Below are 15691 nucleotides of genomic sequence, written 5' to 3' on the forward strand. Positions count from 1 at the left end.
AACATTCTATATTTCATTTAAGAATATCTCACCTGGAGTGTGTGGGTGGCTCAGTCGGTTAAGCGTCCAACCTCCAGCTCAGGTCATGATCTCACGGTTCGTGGGTTCGAGCCCTGCATTGGGCTCCATGCTGACAGCTTGGAGCCTGAAGCCTGCTTCGAACTCTGTGTCTCCCTCTCTCTCTTCCCCTCCCTTGCTTGCACTCTCTCTCTCTCTCTCAAAAATAAGTAAACATTAAAAAATTAAAAAAAAGAAAAAAGAATATCTCCCACAAGTTAATTGAAATTGGCACATGGTTTCCAAAAAAAATTTTTTTTATGTAGGGTATCAAAGCACAGGGTCTTGAAACAAAATTAAATCTAAACAAAATTAAACATTTATAATTGTGCTATCCTTGGCTGCTGAGTTACCAGTAATCATGAAAAATGGTAATGTAAATAATGGAAAATTGATTCTTGGACATTTTTAAAAGAATGATTAGAAACAGGAATGAATTAGATCACAGAAAGAAGCTAACTCCACAGAGATTTGCAAGCATCACGAGGATAGGATGTTATTTTTGAGCAAACTATCCCTTTCCATAGAGCTCTGCCCTCAGCTCTCCTCAAAGTCTTCCTTCCTATTCTCAGTGCAAAGTGGAGAGTAGAATGTATATGAGTCCATTCAGGCTGTTATAACAGCCACAGACTGGTGGCTTAAACAATAAACATTTATTTCTCACAGTTCTGGAGGCTGGAAGTTCTGAGATCAGGGTGCCCGCATGGTTGGGTGAGATCTCTTTTTCTGGCTTAGACACAGCCATTTTCTGGAAGTGTCCTCACATGGCAGGGGAAAGAGAGAGCAAGCTCCCTGGCATCTCTTCTTACAAGTGCTCCACCCTCATGACCTAATCACCTCCCAAAGGCCTTACCTCCTGACACCATCACATTGGACCACACTTTCAACACAAATTATGGAGGCACACAAACATCCAGTCCATTGCACAGTGTGGGAAAGGAGGAGGGTCTAGGGCCAAACTTCAGGGCTGTCTAGCTTTCCCCAACTCATTTGAAGAGGCACATCAGCAAAGGGGCAGAAGAGGTCACAGAGGTGGGAGGGAATCTGGGACGGGCCATCTCACAGAGGCCGTGGAGAAGCACCCGTCTTTCCCCTTCTTGCAATGGAGCCAGTACACTAAGTCATCTTTCTGTGCCATCATCTGCCTGGTCAGGGACAGGCTGAGACTTGCTGGCTTATTTTTTTACTTGCAGATGTGTTAAATGTGCTTTGCTGGTCTTTAGCATGGGATGAGTTTCTATGGAATGAGTTCATACCTGAATAAATGGGTAGATATCTGCTTTCCACACCACCACACCCTCCTGAAACAATGAACACAAAAGCACCAGCCATGTCAGTGGAGAGGAAATGAGAAGAAGGAAATCTTGGGAAAGAGGGGAGATGTTAATATTTCCAAAGTATTGGCCTGTCACATGCACTCTGAGCTGAATTTGTAAGGAATTCAAAGGCAAATCTCTGCAATTTAAGGTTCCACTTTCAAAATAAATTAGACCTCACCCAAAAAACAGTTCCCTCTTGACTAAGACTTATATTTAGTTGAATTGGGGGCTAGTCCTCTCTGCAGTAAATGTATTAAATGTGATGAATGTAGCAAAGATTGGGTGAAAGGCCTTTACTGCTAACCAGCTGTGTGAATTCCCTGAGCTCAGATTCCTCATTTGTAAGTAAGAGAGTTCCTTCCTGTGTTCATTCAACAAATGTTAGTTGACTACTTAGAGTTCCAGGCACTGGGCTGGGAACAAAGATACTGGCTCCTGACTTAAAGAGGATGTCAGTTGTCAAACAAACACCTAATTACAATATATGCCAGGTGTGATGAAGAGGTCCAGAGGATTGTGATGAAAACCAAGGTCCCTCCAACCTCTAACGTTCTGTGATTCCATAGTGATTTCTGTTGTTTCCCATTCTAGGGTCTCCACATTCTCACAGGGGGCTCTTTTTTGGGAATCATAGGCACCATTAAGAGCATGAAGAGTTACTGGGGTCCAGCATCCAGCCGGGATGCCACCAAAGGCACATCTCATAGTCATCTCATACATTCCTTTTCCTCAAAGCCTTACAAGGAAGATGAAAATCAGCTGTATTTTAAATATGTTTTTGGATGACAATACAGCATTTCTTAGAAGAACTTTTCACCATTAATCTTTTCCTTTGCTGTAATCTAAAATTTTATAGTTACATCATAAACCCATCTGCTGTTTCTTGTCCCTCTTGACATGGAGAACACCTGGCCACGGCTTGTTATCACCAGCCACAAGATTCTCGAGGCCGCTCTCTATGTTGCCCCTCTGCCTTCTCTGCAGAGATACGCCCACTTCTGTAAAGCTAACTTCACAGGTTTTCTTGTTCCTTCTTTTAGACGCTGCTTCCTTTCCCAAATTCTTTCCAAATCTCACAGGGACAAGAACAAAACGAGGCCCAATACTTTGAATAGTCTCTCACCAAAAATAAAGACTATTAAGTCTTCACTGGCTTCTTTGCCCCTTTTCTTCTTTAGCTTTGGGCAATAAGCATTTCATGATGTACTAGATCTCAAGTAACATTTATACTGTTGGATTATCACTCATTTACTCATATATATTTTCAACACTGGCATTTGAAGTTCAGGACTTCAAAATAACATGAAAAGGCAATACACTCATAGTCCCATCACCATGATGGTATTGCCTTGGTTAGCAGAATGTGCTATGCTACATTTCTGAGAAAACCAGTGCTGAGTAAGTCATCATCTGTCTGTACTGCTAACCAAAGTTTGTCCTCCAGAAATTTATCCAAATCAGTTCAGACAACAAAAACAACAGATCTTTGTTTAGCATTGATTTCATTATGAAATGCAACACTTATATTTTCAAAAAAAGAGTCTCTGGATAAAATCAAATTTTTTTCTTAGTCTGTTTTTTAAATAAAACTATACTGAAAACCTGGACATTTGTATAGTTTCATATTAGTCCCCTCATAATTGTACTTTATCATTCTTCTATGGATATTAATATTAGGAAACAATGAAGTTTGTAGACATTGGTGAAGATTTCTCAAGTCAAAACAAAAGTTGTAAACAGAGGAATTAAAATTGAGAAAGAAAGTATTCTTTGCCTTACAAACTGTGCTACACAAAAATTATCAACCTAGAGTCCTGTGGGATCCATAAACACACAGTGCAAGGTTCAAGTAGCTCAGTTTGAAGGTCAAATGCAATTAAAAAGGACTTCTATTATTCTAGCATCTCTGAAGGACATTAAAGAAGACCTAAATACATGGTTTTCGACTCTAGAATCATTTACTAGAACACTCCACTCTCACCCAACCCCCATCCTCAGCTTCTCCAGTACCCCTTCTTCACTCACAAACTCGGCCTATAAGACACACTCACTCTAATTCCATATCACTCAGCACTCACTGTGCCAACCCACTTAACCTCTCTTAATTCTTATTTAATAATGTATTAGAGGGAGTCCAAGATTCAGAGAAGTCTGTGAATTGTCCCATCAGTTATGTTTTTCCTGGGTGATTGTTTTCATGCCAGGTCTCAAAAACCCAACTTGAACTGATGTATGCACAGAAAGCTAAGCCACTGGCTTGTCCAACTGGTACATGACAGAGTGTGTTCCTGGAAATATAATTGGATCCAGGTGCTCAAACCATGTCTCCAGCATCAATTTCTCTTTAATTCTTGATTTTGGGCTTTTTGTGTATTAGTTTTGATATATGTCAAGCTTTTTCGAGTTGGTAGCAAGATAGCCACTAGCAGCATTAGACACATGTCCTATCAGCCTGACAACCCTGGTGGAGAGATACATCTCTTTGATAAATGTTGCAGTAGGAGTCCTGGGCCTGATGCTCATTAGCAGACTTGAACTGTGGACGCCCTGATTTCTAAAGGATGATATACTATCCTGTACTTGCCTCTTCTAATCTACCCATTCCTGGAGCCAGAAGATGGCACATCCCCACACAGATTGGATGGGCAGAGGATGGAATCCTGGTGGTCTCTTTGGGGGAAAATGGAGGAGCATTTTTCTGAAAAACAAAAAAAAATGAATGTTGGGGAAGTCAAAACAGCAGATGGTAGATTAGCCCGGCTAATCTGTAGTAACAAATAATCTCCAAATCACAGGAGAAACCCAACAGAAGCCCACCCCTTCTCCTGCCACCACATAATACGAATCTGTGGGAAGCTCTGCTCACCATGGTCACCCAGAGTCCAGGATGGTCAAGTATGCATGGCAGCACTTGCCTTCGCACCTCCCAAAGAGGAAGAGGGGGTGCTGGAGTGCCTCACATGGGCAATGAAATGCTTCTCTTGGAGGTGATACATGTCACTTTTGTTGGAAGGACCAGGAATTGCAATCTAACCCCGTGCTTGGAAAGAGGAGAACCAGAATATTCAGGAGAAGCTGCAATAATGGCCACTGTCCACTTATTAATAAAACAATAATGTCCGTTAACAGGAAAGGACTCTGGACACTATGGACACCTTTCTGCAATGTTCATACAAGCCTTACGTCCTATTGACAAATCCGAGTCAACCCCTACAGCCAGAGACCCAACTCAGAGGGAATTAAAACATCTCAGCAGCCAGAATTCTCATCCTTTCCCCCTTGAATCTGCAGGCTCCTGTGTCCTTATGAGGATTCTTAATGCTTTGTCATATCTGAATTTTCTCCTCATTCCAAAAGAGAAAAGAAACTTTGGAGACTGATGAGGTTTAAGATTTTACTTGCAATGCCTCCATTTGGAAGGGCCCTGGGTCCCACTTAGCTCTATTAGCTTTGGCATCTGGTCAGCAGCAAAGATGAAAGTCAGTGGTTCCGGGGCATTTGAGTAACTTGGTACGTTTAATGAGAAAAGTACTTTGTATATTCTAGTCTAAGTGAAAGTTAACACTTCAGTTTTATTTCAAATTTGGCAATAGGTTTTGATTACTTGAAATATGACAAAACTAATGTAAAGAGGAGACTAAGTTCTTAAAAATTCTCTTTTTAAATATGTCTTTCCACGTTCTTGCTTAGTGTGCGGCCTATACACTGTTACATGCATAACCATAGCAGCTCACCCCACCTACTCTGCAGCCGTTTTTACAGACACCCTTAAGCAGGCATCATTATTAGTGGCTAGAAAATTCTCCCAGTGCTCAGGACTGGCTGCGTGCTAGGTTTACAAGCTGAAAAAAGTTATACAAGCAGGATTCACTCAGGGAGGGTTGTCATCCATAGGACACTGTACAACTAATTTGATTTTTCTATAGAAAGACTTGTGTAGCCTCACAATTCCTATCTTACATACGATATCTACATACAATATTTTATTTCCATATTTAAAAATTTTAAGAAACTCTTTTATGATGGTGGCAAAATTCAGGTGTTTTTCTTTAGGAAGGATCTATCAGCAATATTTGGTAAGCCATATGGAAAAGTCTTCCAGGATCTTGGTGGCTTTTTGGAAGACGAATGGAGCTAGAAATGTCTGTTTTGCACTAGTCATCAGAGCAGAAAACAATGAAGATGGATGCTAAGTATGAATCTTTCATAAACCGAGAGCTGCCCATATTGGCCCAGGTCAGAAACTACTCAAAATTAGTGAGGTCACTGTTTCAGACTGAATTAAGATTTTTGTTATTCTCCCAATGCAAATATGTAACTTCTGCTTTCTTCACAAGGAAAAGACAATCTTCTTGGCTCCAACTGGACAGAATTTTAGTTAATGAGATATAAGTGGATCATCAACGTAGGAGTCCAGTTTCTGTTAACAGGTGGATGGCAGGTAGAGGCACAGAAAGGGGCTGCAAAAATGCATTTGGGGTTTTAATCAAACCCACAGCGTATGATAATGTTCTGAGGGACTAATGAGTCCATAACAATGTCAGGATCTCATCTGCTGTAACATGACAAAAGACAGGAAATGGTGTGCATTTGTGAACATGTCGCAGGCTCTCACAGACCACAGACCTGATGGGAGACTGTTCATTAGATAAGAATGTTGCAATTTATTGACTAGTTACGACATGAAAGGTGCTGCCTAAGTACTTAAGACAGAGTTATACCATGGAGCCCTCACCATGTTTTCTGAGGAATTACCCCAGTGTCACCCCTTCCTACTGTGTCACTGGAAGAGTTACTTCACCACTTCTGCCTTAGTTTTTGTGCATACAAATGGCCTAGAACAGAGGCAGACGTTGATTCATTTACCTGTGTGCTAATGTTCCAGGCACCCAGGATGCCGCAGATCCCTATCTTCTTTGGAGTTCCCATTTGTGATGGCTCATTTTACATGCCAGATTGATCAAGCTAAGGGAGGCCCAGATATCTAGTAAAACATTATTTCGAAGTGTCTGTGAGGGTGTTTCTGGAAATGAAAGATTATAAGTACAAGTAAGAAAAGTTGGAAGCACCAAAGCAGTAAAATTAAGTGTATCTATAAAAATCAATCAAGGGATTCACAAAATAAAGGGAAGTAAAGTATGACATCATAAAGCTAAAACGTGGGGAGGAGAGAAGTAAAGAGTGGACTCAAACTGCATAACTAATATGCAGAAGATGTTATATACAAACCTAATGTAATCACAAAACAAAAACCAGTTATAGATATGCAAAAAATAAAGAGAAAAGAATCCAAATATATCACTAAAGAAAGCCAGCAAACCATGAGAAAAGAGAGCAAGAGAAGAACAGACAACTACAAAAACAACCATAAAACAAATAACAGAATAGCAGTAAGTGCACACCTATCAAAAATTACTTTGAATGTAAACAGACTAAACACTCCAATAAAAAGACATAGGGTGGGGCGCCTGGGTACCTCAGTCGGTTAAGCATCCTACGCCGACTCAGGTCACGATCTTGCAGTTGGTGAGTTCGGGCCCCGCGTCGGGCTCTGTGCTGACAGCTCAGAGCCTGGAGCCTGCTTCGGATTCTGTGTCTCATTCTCTCTCTGCCCCTTCCCCGCTTGTGCTCTGTCTCTGTCTCTCAAAAATAAATAAATGTAAAAAAAAAAAAGACATACGGTAAGAGAATGGATAAAAAACCAGACCCATCTATATACTGCCTACCAGAGATTCATTTCAGACAAAGACACATGCAGATTGAAAGTGAAGGGATGGAAAAGCATTTATCATGCAAATGGAAGTGAAAACAAAGCCAGAGAAACAATATTTATGTCAGACAAAATAGACTTGAAAACAAAGACTGTAATAAGAGACAAAGAAATATACTACTTAATGAAAAAGGGAACAATCCATCAAGAAGATATAACAATTGTAAATATTTACGGATTCAACATGGAAGCACTCAAATACATAAACTAGATAATAACAAACATAAAGGAAGCAATCAATAGTAATATCATAATAGTAGGGGACTTTAACACCTCACTTAAAATAATGGATACATCATCCAAATAGAAAATCAACAAGGAAATAGTGGCTTTGAATGACACATTGGACCAGATGGATCTAACAGATATTTTCAGAGAGTTCCATCCTAAAACAGCAAAATACACATTATTTTCAATTGCATATGGAACATTCTCAGAATAGATCACAAATTAGGATGCAAAACAAGCCTCAACAATTTAAAAAACATTGAATTCAAACGTGTATCTTTTCAGACCACAATGTTATGAAAATATAAATCGATCACAAGAAGAAATCTAGAAAGAACATAAATACATAGAGGTCAAATAACACGCTAATAGACAATGAATGCATAAACCATTAAATTGAAGAGGAAATCCAAAATTACATGTAGACAAATGAAAATGAAAACACAATGGCCCCAAAATTTTGGGATGCAGCAAAAGCTGTTCTAAGAAGGAAGTTTATAGCAATACAGGTCTACCTCAAGAGTCAAGAAAAATCTTAAATAAACTACCTAACCTTATGCCTAAAGGGGCTAGAAAAAAAGGAACAAACAAAACCTAAAACTAGTAGGAGGAAGGAAATAATTAACATTAGACAGAAATAAATGAAATAGAAACTAAAAAACAACAAGACAGATCAATGAAACCAGGAACCGGTGCTTTGAAAAGATCAACAAAATTGATAAACTTTTAGCCAGACTCATCAAAAAGAGAGAGAGAGAAGGAGAGAGTACTGAAATTAAAAAAAAAAAACAAAAACAAACAAACAAACAAACAAAAACCAGAAATGGAAGAGGAGAAATAACAATCAATGCCACAGAAATACAAAGGATTATAAGAGAATACTATGAAAAATTATGTGCCCACAAATTGGACAATGTAGAAGAAATGGATAAATTCCCAGAGACATATAACTTCCCAAAAATAAATCAGGAAGAAATCGGAAATTTGAACAGACCAATTACCAGCAAGGACATTGAATTAGTAATCAAAAGACTCCCAACAAACAAAAGTCTAGGACCAGCTGTCCTCACAGGTGAATTCTACCAAACATTTCCAGAAGAGATAATACCTATTCCTCTCAAATTATTCCAAAAAATAGACGAGGAAGAAAACCTTCCAAATTCATTGTATGAGGCTAGTGTTCCCCTGATACCAAAACCAGACACTTAGAGAGAGAGAGAGAGATTGAGAGAGAGAGAGAGAGAGAGAGAGAGACTATAGGCCAATATGAACATAGATGCAAATATATTAGCAAAATATTAGCAACAAATATTAGCAAACTGAATCCAATAATACATTTAAAAAAGTCAGTCACCATGATTAAGTGTGATTTATTCCTGAGATGCAAGGGTGATTCAGTATTTGCAAATCCTTCCGTGTGATACATCACATCAACAAGAGAAAGGATTAAAAAAAATGATCATTTCAATAGATGCAGAAAAAGCATTTGACAAAGTATAACATCCATTCATGATAAAAACCCTCAACAAAGTTTGTGTAGAGGAACATACCTCAATGTAATAAAGGCCGTATGTGAAAAAACCACAGCTGGGGGTGCCTGATGGTTCAGTCGGTTAAGCCCCCAATTGTTGATTTTAGTTCAGGTCATGATCTCACAGTTCATGAGGTGGAGCCCCACATCAGGCTCTGTGCTGATAGCACGGAGCCTGTTTGGGATTCTCTGTCTCCCTCTCTCTCTGCCCCTCCCCAGCTTGTGTGCTCTATCTCTCTCAAAATTAATATGTAAACTTAAAAAAAGAAAAGAAAACAGTCTCATTTATAACTGCACCAAAACCAACAAAATATCTAGGAATAAATGTAACCAAGGAGGTGAAAGACCTGTACTCTGAAAACCATAAAACATTGATCAAAGAAATTGAAGATGACACAAACAAATGGAAAGATATTCCATGCTCATGGATTGGGAGAATAAATATTGTTAAAACATCTATACTACCCAAAGCAATTTACACATTTAATGGAATCCCTACCAAAATACCAACAGTATTTATCACAGAACTAGAACAAAACAATCCTAAAATTTATATGGAATCATAAAAGACCCCGAATTGCCAAAATCGTCTTGAAAAAGAATAAAACTGAAGGTATCACAATTCCAGATTTCAAGGTATATTAGAAACCTGTAGTAACAAAAGATGTAGTACTGGAACAAAAATAGAAACATGGATCAATAGAACAGAACATAGAGTCCAGAAATAAACCCATGATTATATGGTAAATTAATTTCAACAAAGGAAGCAAGAATGCGCAATAGGAAAAAAAAACAATCTTTTCAAAAATGGTTTTAGGAAAACTGGACAGCTACATGCAAAAGAATGAAACTGGACCATTTTCTTATGCCATACACAAAAATGACCTAAAAATGGATTAAGGACCTAAATGTGAAATCTGAAACTGTAAGAATCTCAGAAGAGGGCATAGGCAGTGTCTAACATTGGTCATAGCAACATCTTTCTAGATATGTCTCCTGAGGCAGGGGAAATAAAAGGAAAAGCAAACTATTGGGATTACATCAAAATAAAAAAGCTTCTGCACAACAAAGGAAACAATCAACAAAACCAAAAGACAACCTACTGAATGGGAGAAGATATTTGCAAATGACATATCCAATAAAGGGTAGTATCCAAAATATATAAAGAATTTCTACAACTCAACACCAGAAAATAATCCAAATAAAAAATGGGTAGAAGACATGAACAGACATTTTCCAAAGAAGACATACAGATGGCTAACAGACACATGAAAAGATGCTCAATAACATTCATCATCAGGGAAACACAAATCAAAACCAAAACCTCACATCTGTCGGAATGGCTAAAATCAAAACCACGAGAAACAAATGTTGGCAAAGATGTCGCAAAAAAGGAACCTTCGTGCACTGTTGGTGGGAATACAAACTGGTGTGGCCACTATGGAAACCAGTATGGAGTTTCCTGAAAAAATTAAAGGTAGACTTACCCTATGATCTAGTAATTCTACTGCTGAGTTTTTACCTGAAGAATACAAAAACACTAATTTGAAAAGATATATGCATCCCTATCTTTTACTGAAACGTTATTTACAGTAGCCAAATCATGGAAACAGCCTGTGTCCATCAATAGATGAATGGATAAAGAAGAAATTATATATATATATATATAACAGAATATTATATATATGTGTATATATATATAATGGGATATTACTCATCCATAAAAAAGAATGAAATCATGCCATTTACAACAACATAGATGGATCTAGAGGCATTATCCTAAGTGAATAAGTCAGTCAGAGAAAGACAAATAACCATATGATTTCACTCAACTGTGGAGTTTAAGAAACAAAACGAATGAAGGGAAAAAAAAGAGACAAACCAAAAAACAGACTCTTAACTCTAAAGAACACACTGATAGTACCAGAGGGGAGGTGGGTAGGGTAAGGGAAATAGGTGAAGGAGGTCAAGAGTACACTTATGCTGATGTGCACTGAATAATGTATAGATTTGTTGAAATGCTATATTGTGTACCTGAAATTAATATAACACGGTATGTTAATTAAACTGGAAGTAAAAAAAAATAAATAAAGAGCAGCTTTTGTTTTAATTTTCCATGCTATCTGTTGTTTTCAACTTCACTGTCCTGCTCTTATTTTTATTATTTTATTTCTTCTTCTTGCTTCAGATTTAATTTATTCTTCTAGTTCTAACATCTTAAAATAAAGGCTTAATTCAATGACTTGAGAAGTCTCTCCTTCTTAATATGGATATTTTAATGCTATAAATTTCTCCCTAAGATGCTTTACCTGCATCTGAAAATTTTGTTATGTTGTGTTTTCATTTTTAATTCATAATATTTGTCAATTTTACTTTCTGACTTTCTTTTTGATGTAGGGGTTATTTAGGAGTATGTGGTTTAAATCCTGAATATTTCCTTGAAAAGTGTAATTACACTATGCTATACAAGCCTCACACTATGGAGAATGGGTGAACCTATCTCCCTGCTTCCCTTCACCCATGTTTCCTGTGTTCTGTGTCTTCTCCACATAGCACCAAGAATAATCCCTTTATAACATTAGCCAGATGTTGTCACATCTTTGCTCCCTGGCTTCCCATTTCACTCAGGAGTGGCAATAATTACTCAGTAGCCTACAAGTCCTCCAGGGCACGTCGGGAGCTGAGCTGAGTGGAGGGAACTGAGCTGAGAGGTGCTCAAATAGCTGATTAAGAGGACAAACCGAAACTAAAGCAACAGACAAGACCTTAATCACTTTCTGCAATGGTATAAATAATGCTCTAAACAGGAGGAAGTGCTGGCTCCCTCCTGTTCCGTTTTTCCTCATGGAATGGCATGGATCAGCAAAGGTGGATCAGCAAAGATGTGGGATCTCCTCACTGCCCCAGGAGCCTAAAACAAAAAGTTCCTGCCATTTTATGGACCTGGGAGCTAAGGGGAGGCCTGGGAGTGGAAAAGTACTGAGTACTGACTCAGAGTGAAGAAGTATCTCCAAGGCTCCTCTCTCCTCTGATAAAGTGGTCTTGGCAGAGGTGCTTGAGGAAGGTCTGGATAAAGAGACCTCTGAATTGAGATGCCCGGGCTAGGAGTGCAGATATGCATAAGAGCATGGCCTGAGTCCTTGACTGCAGGTCTCCTCCGAGGCTGTGATGCATTGGCTTTGCACAAGTCTGGTGTGGGAAGGGCAGCTTTTCCCCAGGCCTGCCAGGTAAAGACTTTGCAATTGCTTGTGGTCCTGCCTGAATGCACCTTCTCCAATCCGTGTCTCAGACCAGGTCCTCCCCTAACACCCAGGGAGCAAGAACAGATGGGCGCATACCATGCGTCTAAATTTGAAGCTACAAATCACAACAACCAATTCTAAACAAAATCTATTCTATTCTCCTACCTTGACAGATATACCGTCATACTTAAAAATAACATATAAAAATTAATAAGATAAACATAAAACATCAACACACATAAATAGAAACAATGCATAAGTTATGGTTTTTATGTGACTGAAAATCTGAAAAATACCAAAGAAGACTGTATTTCATTATTATTGGGATGTTTCAGTGTTGTCGGGCTGGAGATGAAATAAAGACTTTCACAAATTATTTTATATTTATCCATCATGTTTATTTTCTTTGTCTCTATTTCGGTAAAATTATTATGACAAATTTTATGTTATTTATGTTATATTGACAATAATTATTTAAGCATTAAAAATTAAAATTTAGGGGTCACCTGGGTAGCTCAGTTGATTAGGGGGACAACTCTTGATTTCTGCTCAGGTCATGGTCTTGCGGTTCATGAGTTTGAGCCCCAGGTCGGGCTCCATGCTGACAGCTCAGGGCCTGCTTGGGATTCTCTCTCCCTCTCTCTCTGCCCCACCCCATTCACTCTCTCTCTCTGTCTCTCAAAAAAAAAATCAACTTTAGAAACTAAAATTTAGTTATAATCAAAGTATTCAAAAATTTAAGATATTTTCATCAAATATAATAAATTAAATGTAAATAATTAAAAATTGAAATTGTCTTTGTATTTTAAGCAGTAATTTTTCTTTTAAATTATTCTATTATCTATTGAAATTATAAGGCAAAATATACAACATGATTATTATCACAATTTTAAATAAATATCAGTTGAGTATAGCCAAAATGTCTGGAGATTTTAATTCAAATATTCATCTTAAATATTTTAACAGAAATTTATGATTTTGTAACTGAAGACTGAACATCTTGTTGTCACTGGAAAGAATTGGTACAGTGCTTCAGGCATGTTTTGTGTACACATGCAAACTGAAGAGTCAGATGAATCGTTTACTATTGCAGAATACCCTTCAACCTCCATGTGTAACTGTTGGAAACACCACACTCATCTATGAGAACCCCAGATCAAGAATTAGAACATGAAGAGAAGAAAGAAAAGTAGATATTTGATACCACTGGGAAAAGAAAGACATCTGTTCTGCAAGAATCTAGTGCATTCGCACTAAGGATTTGATCATTTTAATCACTTTGTCATACCCCTTACCAACATGCTTCTGCTGCCCAGCCCTCTCTGCACTTGATGGTGGCCAAAGTTCAGTCCACCAACAGTGGAGCTTTGGAAAACAGTTGCCTGATGTTTCAAAAACATACAGCAAGAGCTTTGGAGAGGCATTGCCCTGGGGTCTGAACAGTGCTGGCTCTAACAGCAGATGTTTGGGGCTATGGGTAGCACTGTGCCAGCGCTGTGCACCAGATTCTCAATGACTCAGGCACCTGTGCATGGTTTAAATAGATTTATTTTGTGTGGGTGTTTGTGCTGTGTGGGGCCTTCTAAAGCATGGGCCTTGGCAGGTCAGTCCTGCCTTGCACTGGCTGATCCTTTTTCTGGAACAATCTTCCAGATATCTGCAAAGCTCTTTTGAGGCCTTGCTCAGATGGCTCTTCTCAGTGAGGTTTATCTCTACTACCCTATCTAAAATTATCATCTCCACCTCTACATTCACCCAGGTACTTCATATGCCCCTTATCTTGCTCTTTTTCTTTTTGTTCACCACACCTACCATCTTGTAACACACTATGTTTATTATTTACTTTCAGTCTGTACCCACCAGAAGAGTGTTTATTCAGGGTTCTTCAGGGAAACAGAACCAGTAGGAAATGGGTGGATGATAGATGGATGGATGGATGGACAGACGGATATTAGATTTATTATAAAAATTGGCTCATAAGATTATGGAGGCCAATTAGTTCCATGATCTGTCATCTGATGGCTGGAAAACCAAGAAAGCCAGAGTCCAAATGCCCAAGAACCAGGAGTGTTGATGTCTGAGGACAGGAGTGGCTCAAGTAAAGAGCAAGTTTGCTCTTCCTTTACCCTTTTGTTGTATTCAGGCCCTCGATGGATTGGGATGATACCCACTTGCATTGTGAGGGTCATCTGCTTCACTCAGTGTACCCAACCAAATGCTACTCTCTTCCACTCAAAAAGTCACCTTTAATATGTCTTGTAGAGCTGTTCTAGTGGTGGTGAGTTCCTTTACCTTTTATTTGTCTAAGAAAGTTTTTATCTCCCCTTCTATTCTGAATGATAGCCTTGCTGGATAGATTATTCTTGCTTGCAGACTTTTTTCTTTCAGCACTTTGAATATATCATGCCACTCTCTTCTGGCCTAGAAAGTTTCTGCTAAAAATCAGCTGATAGCCTTATGGGGTTTCCCTTGTAGGTAACTGTTTTCTTTTCTATTGTTGCTTTTAAAATTCTCTTTCTAACCACATTTTGCCATTTTAATTACTATGTGTCTTGGTGTGGACCTCTTGGGTTGATTTTGTTGGTGGGGGGTTCTCTGTGCCCCCTAGATTTGGATTTCTGTTTCCTTCCCAAGGTTAGGGAAGTTTACAGCTATTATTTCTTCAAATACATTTTCTACCCCCTTTTCTCTCTCTTCTCCTTCTGGGATCCCTATAATGTGAATGTTATTATGCTTGATGAAGCTTCTGAGTTCCCTTACTATTTTAATTTTTTATTTTTCTTTTTGCTCTCCCCTGTTCAGCTTGATTGCTTTCCATTACTCTTTCCTACAGGTGGCTGATGTGTTCCTCTGTTTCCCCTAGTCTACTATTTATTCCATCTTGTGTATTTTTAATTTCAGTTATTGAGTTCTTCATCTCTGATTGGTTCTTTTTTATGTTTTCTCTCTCTTTATTGAGGGTCTTATTGGGGTCCTCCATTCTTTTCTCCAGTCCAGTGAGTATCTTTATGACCATTACTTTAAATTATCTATCAGTCATATTACTTATCTATGTTTCATTTATGTCTCTTGCTGTGATTTTGTCCTGTTCTTTCATTTGGGGCATATTCCTCTCTCCTCATTTTGTGTAACTCTCTGTGTCTGTTTCTATGTGTTAGGGAAGTCAGCCATATCTCTTGTTCTAGAAAGTAGTGACCTTATGAAGAAGAGGTCCTGTAGTGCCATGCAGTGCAATGTCTCCTGTTTACCAGAGCTTAGTGCTTGAGGGGTGTCTCTTATGTATGTTGCATGTGCCCTATTGTTGTGGCTGAAACTCTTTTGTCTTTAGACCAGTCATCTGCAATAGTTTTCTTTGCTTGTGACCAAGGTTTGGTCCCTGTGTTGGTAGTTGGCCGGTCGGGGCCAACTTGGACTTGAGTTGAGTCAGACCAGGCATTTGTCAGAACTATGGTAGCACCAAACTGTAGGGTGCTCTTCCTATGTTGTCCCCTGAGAAGCTTTTGTTGGTAGGTATAGCTTGCACTCAGACCAGATGTCTCCCAGC

This window comes from Panthera pardus, unplaced genomic scaffold, assembly GCF_024362965.1.
Source record: "Panthera pardus isolate Hobbes unplaced genomic scaffold, ASM2436296v1 HiC_scaffold_17, whole genome shotgun sequence".
Classification (NCBI taxonomy): Eukaryota; Metazoa; Chordata; class Mammalia; order Carnivora; family Felidae; genus Panthera; species Panthera pardus.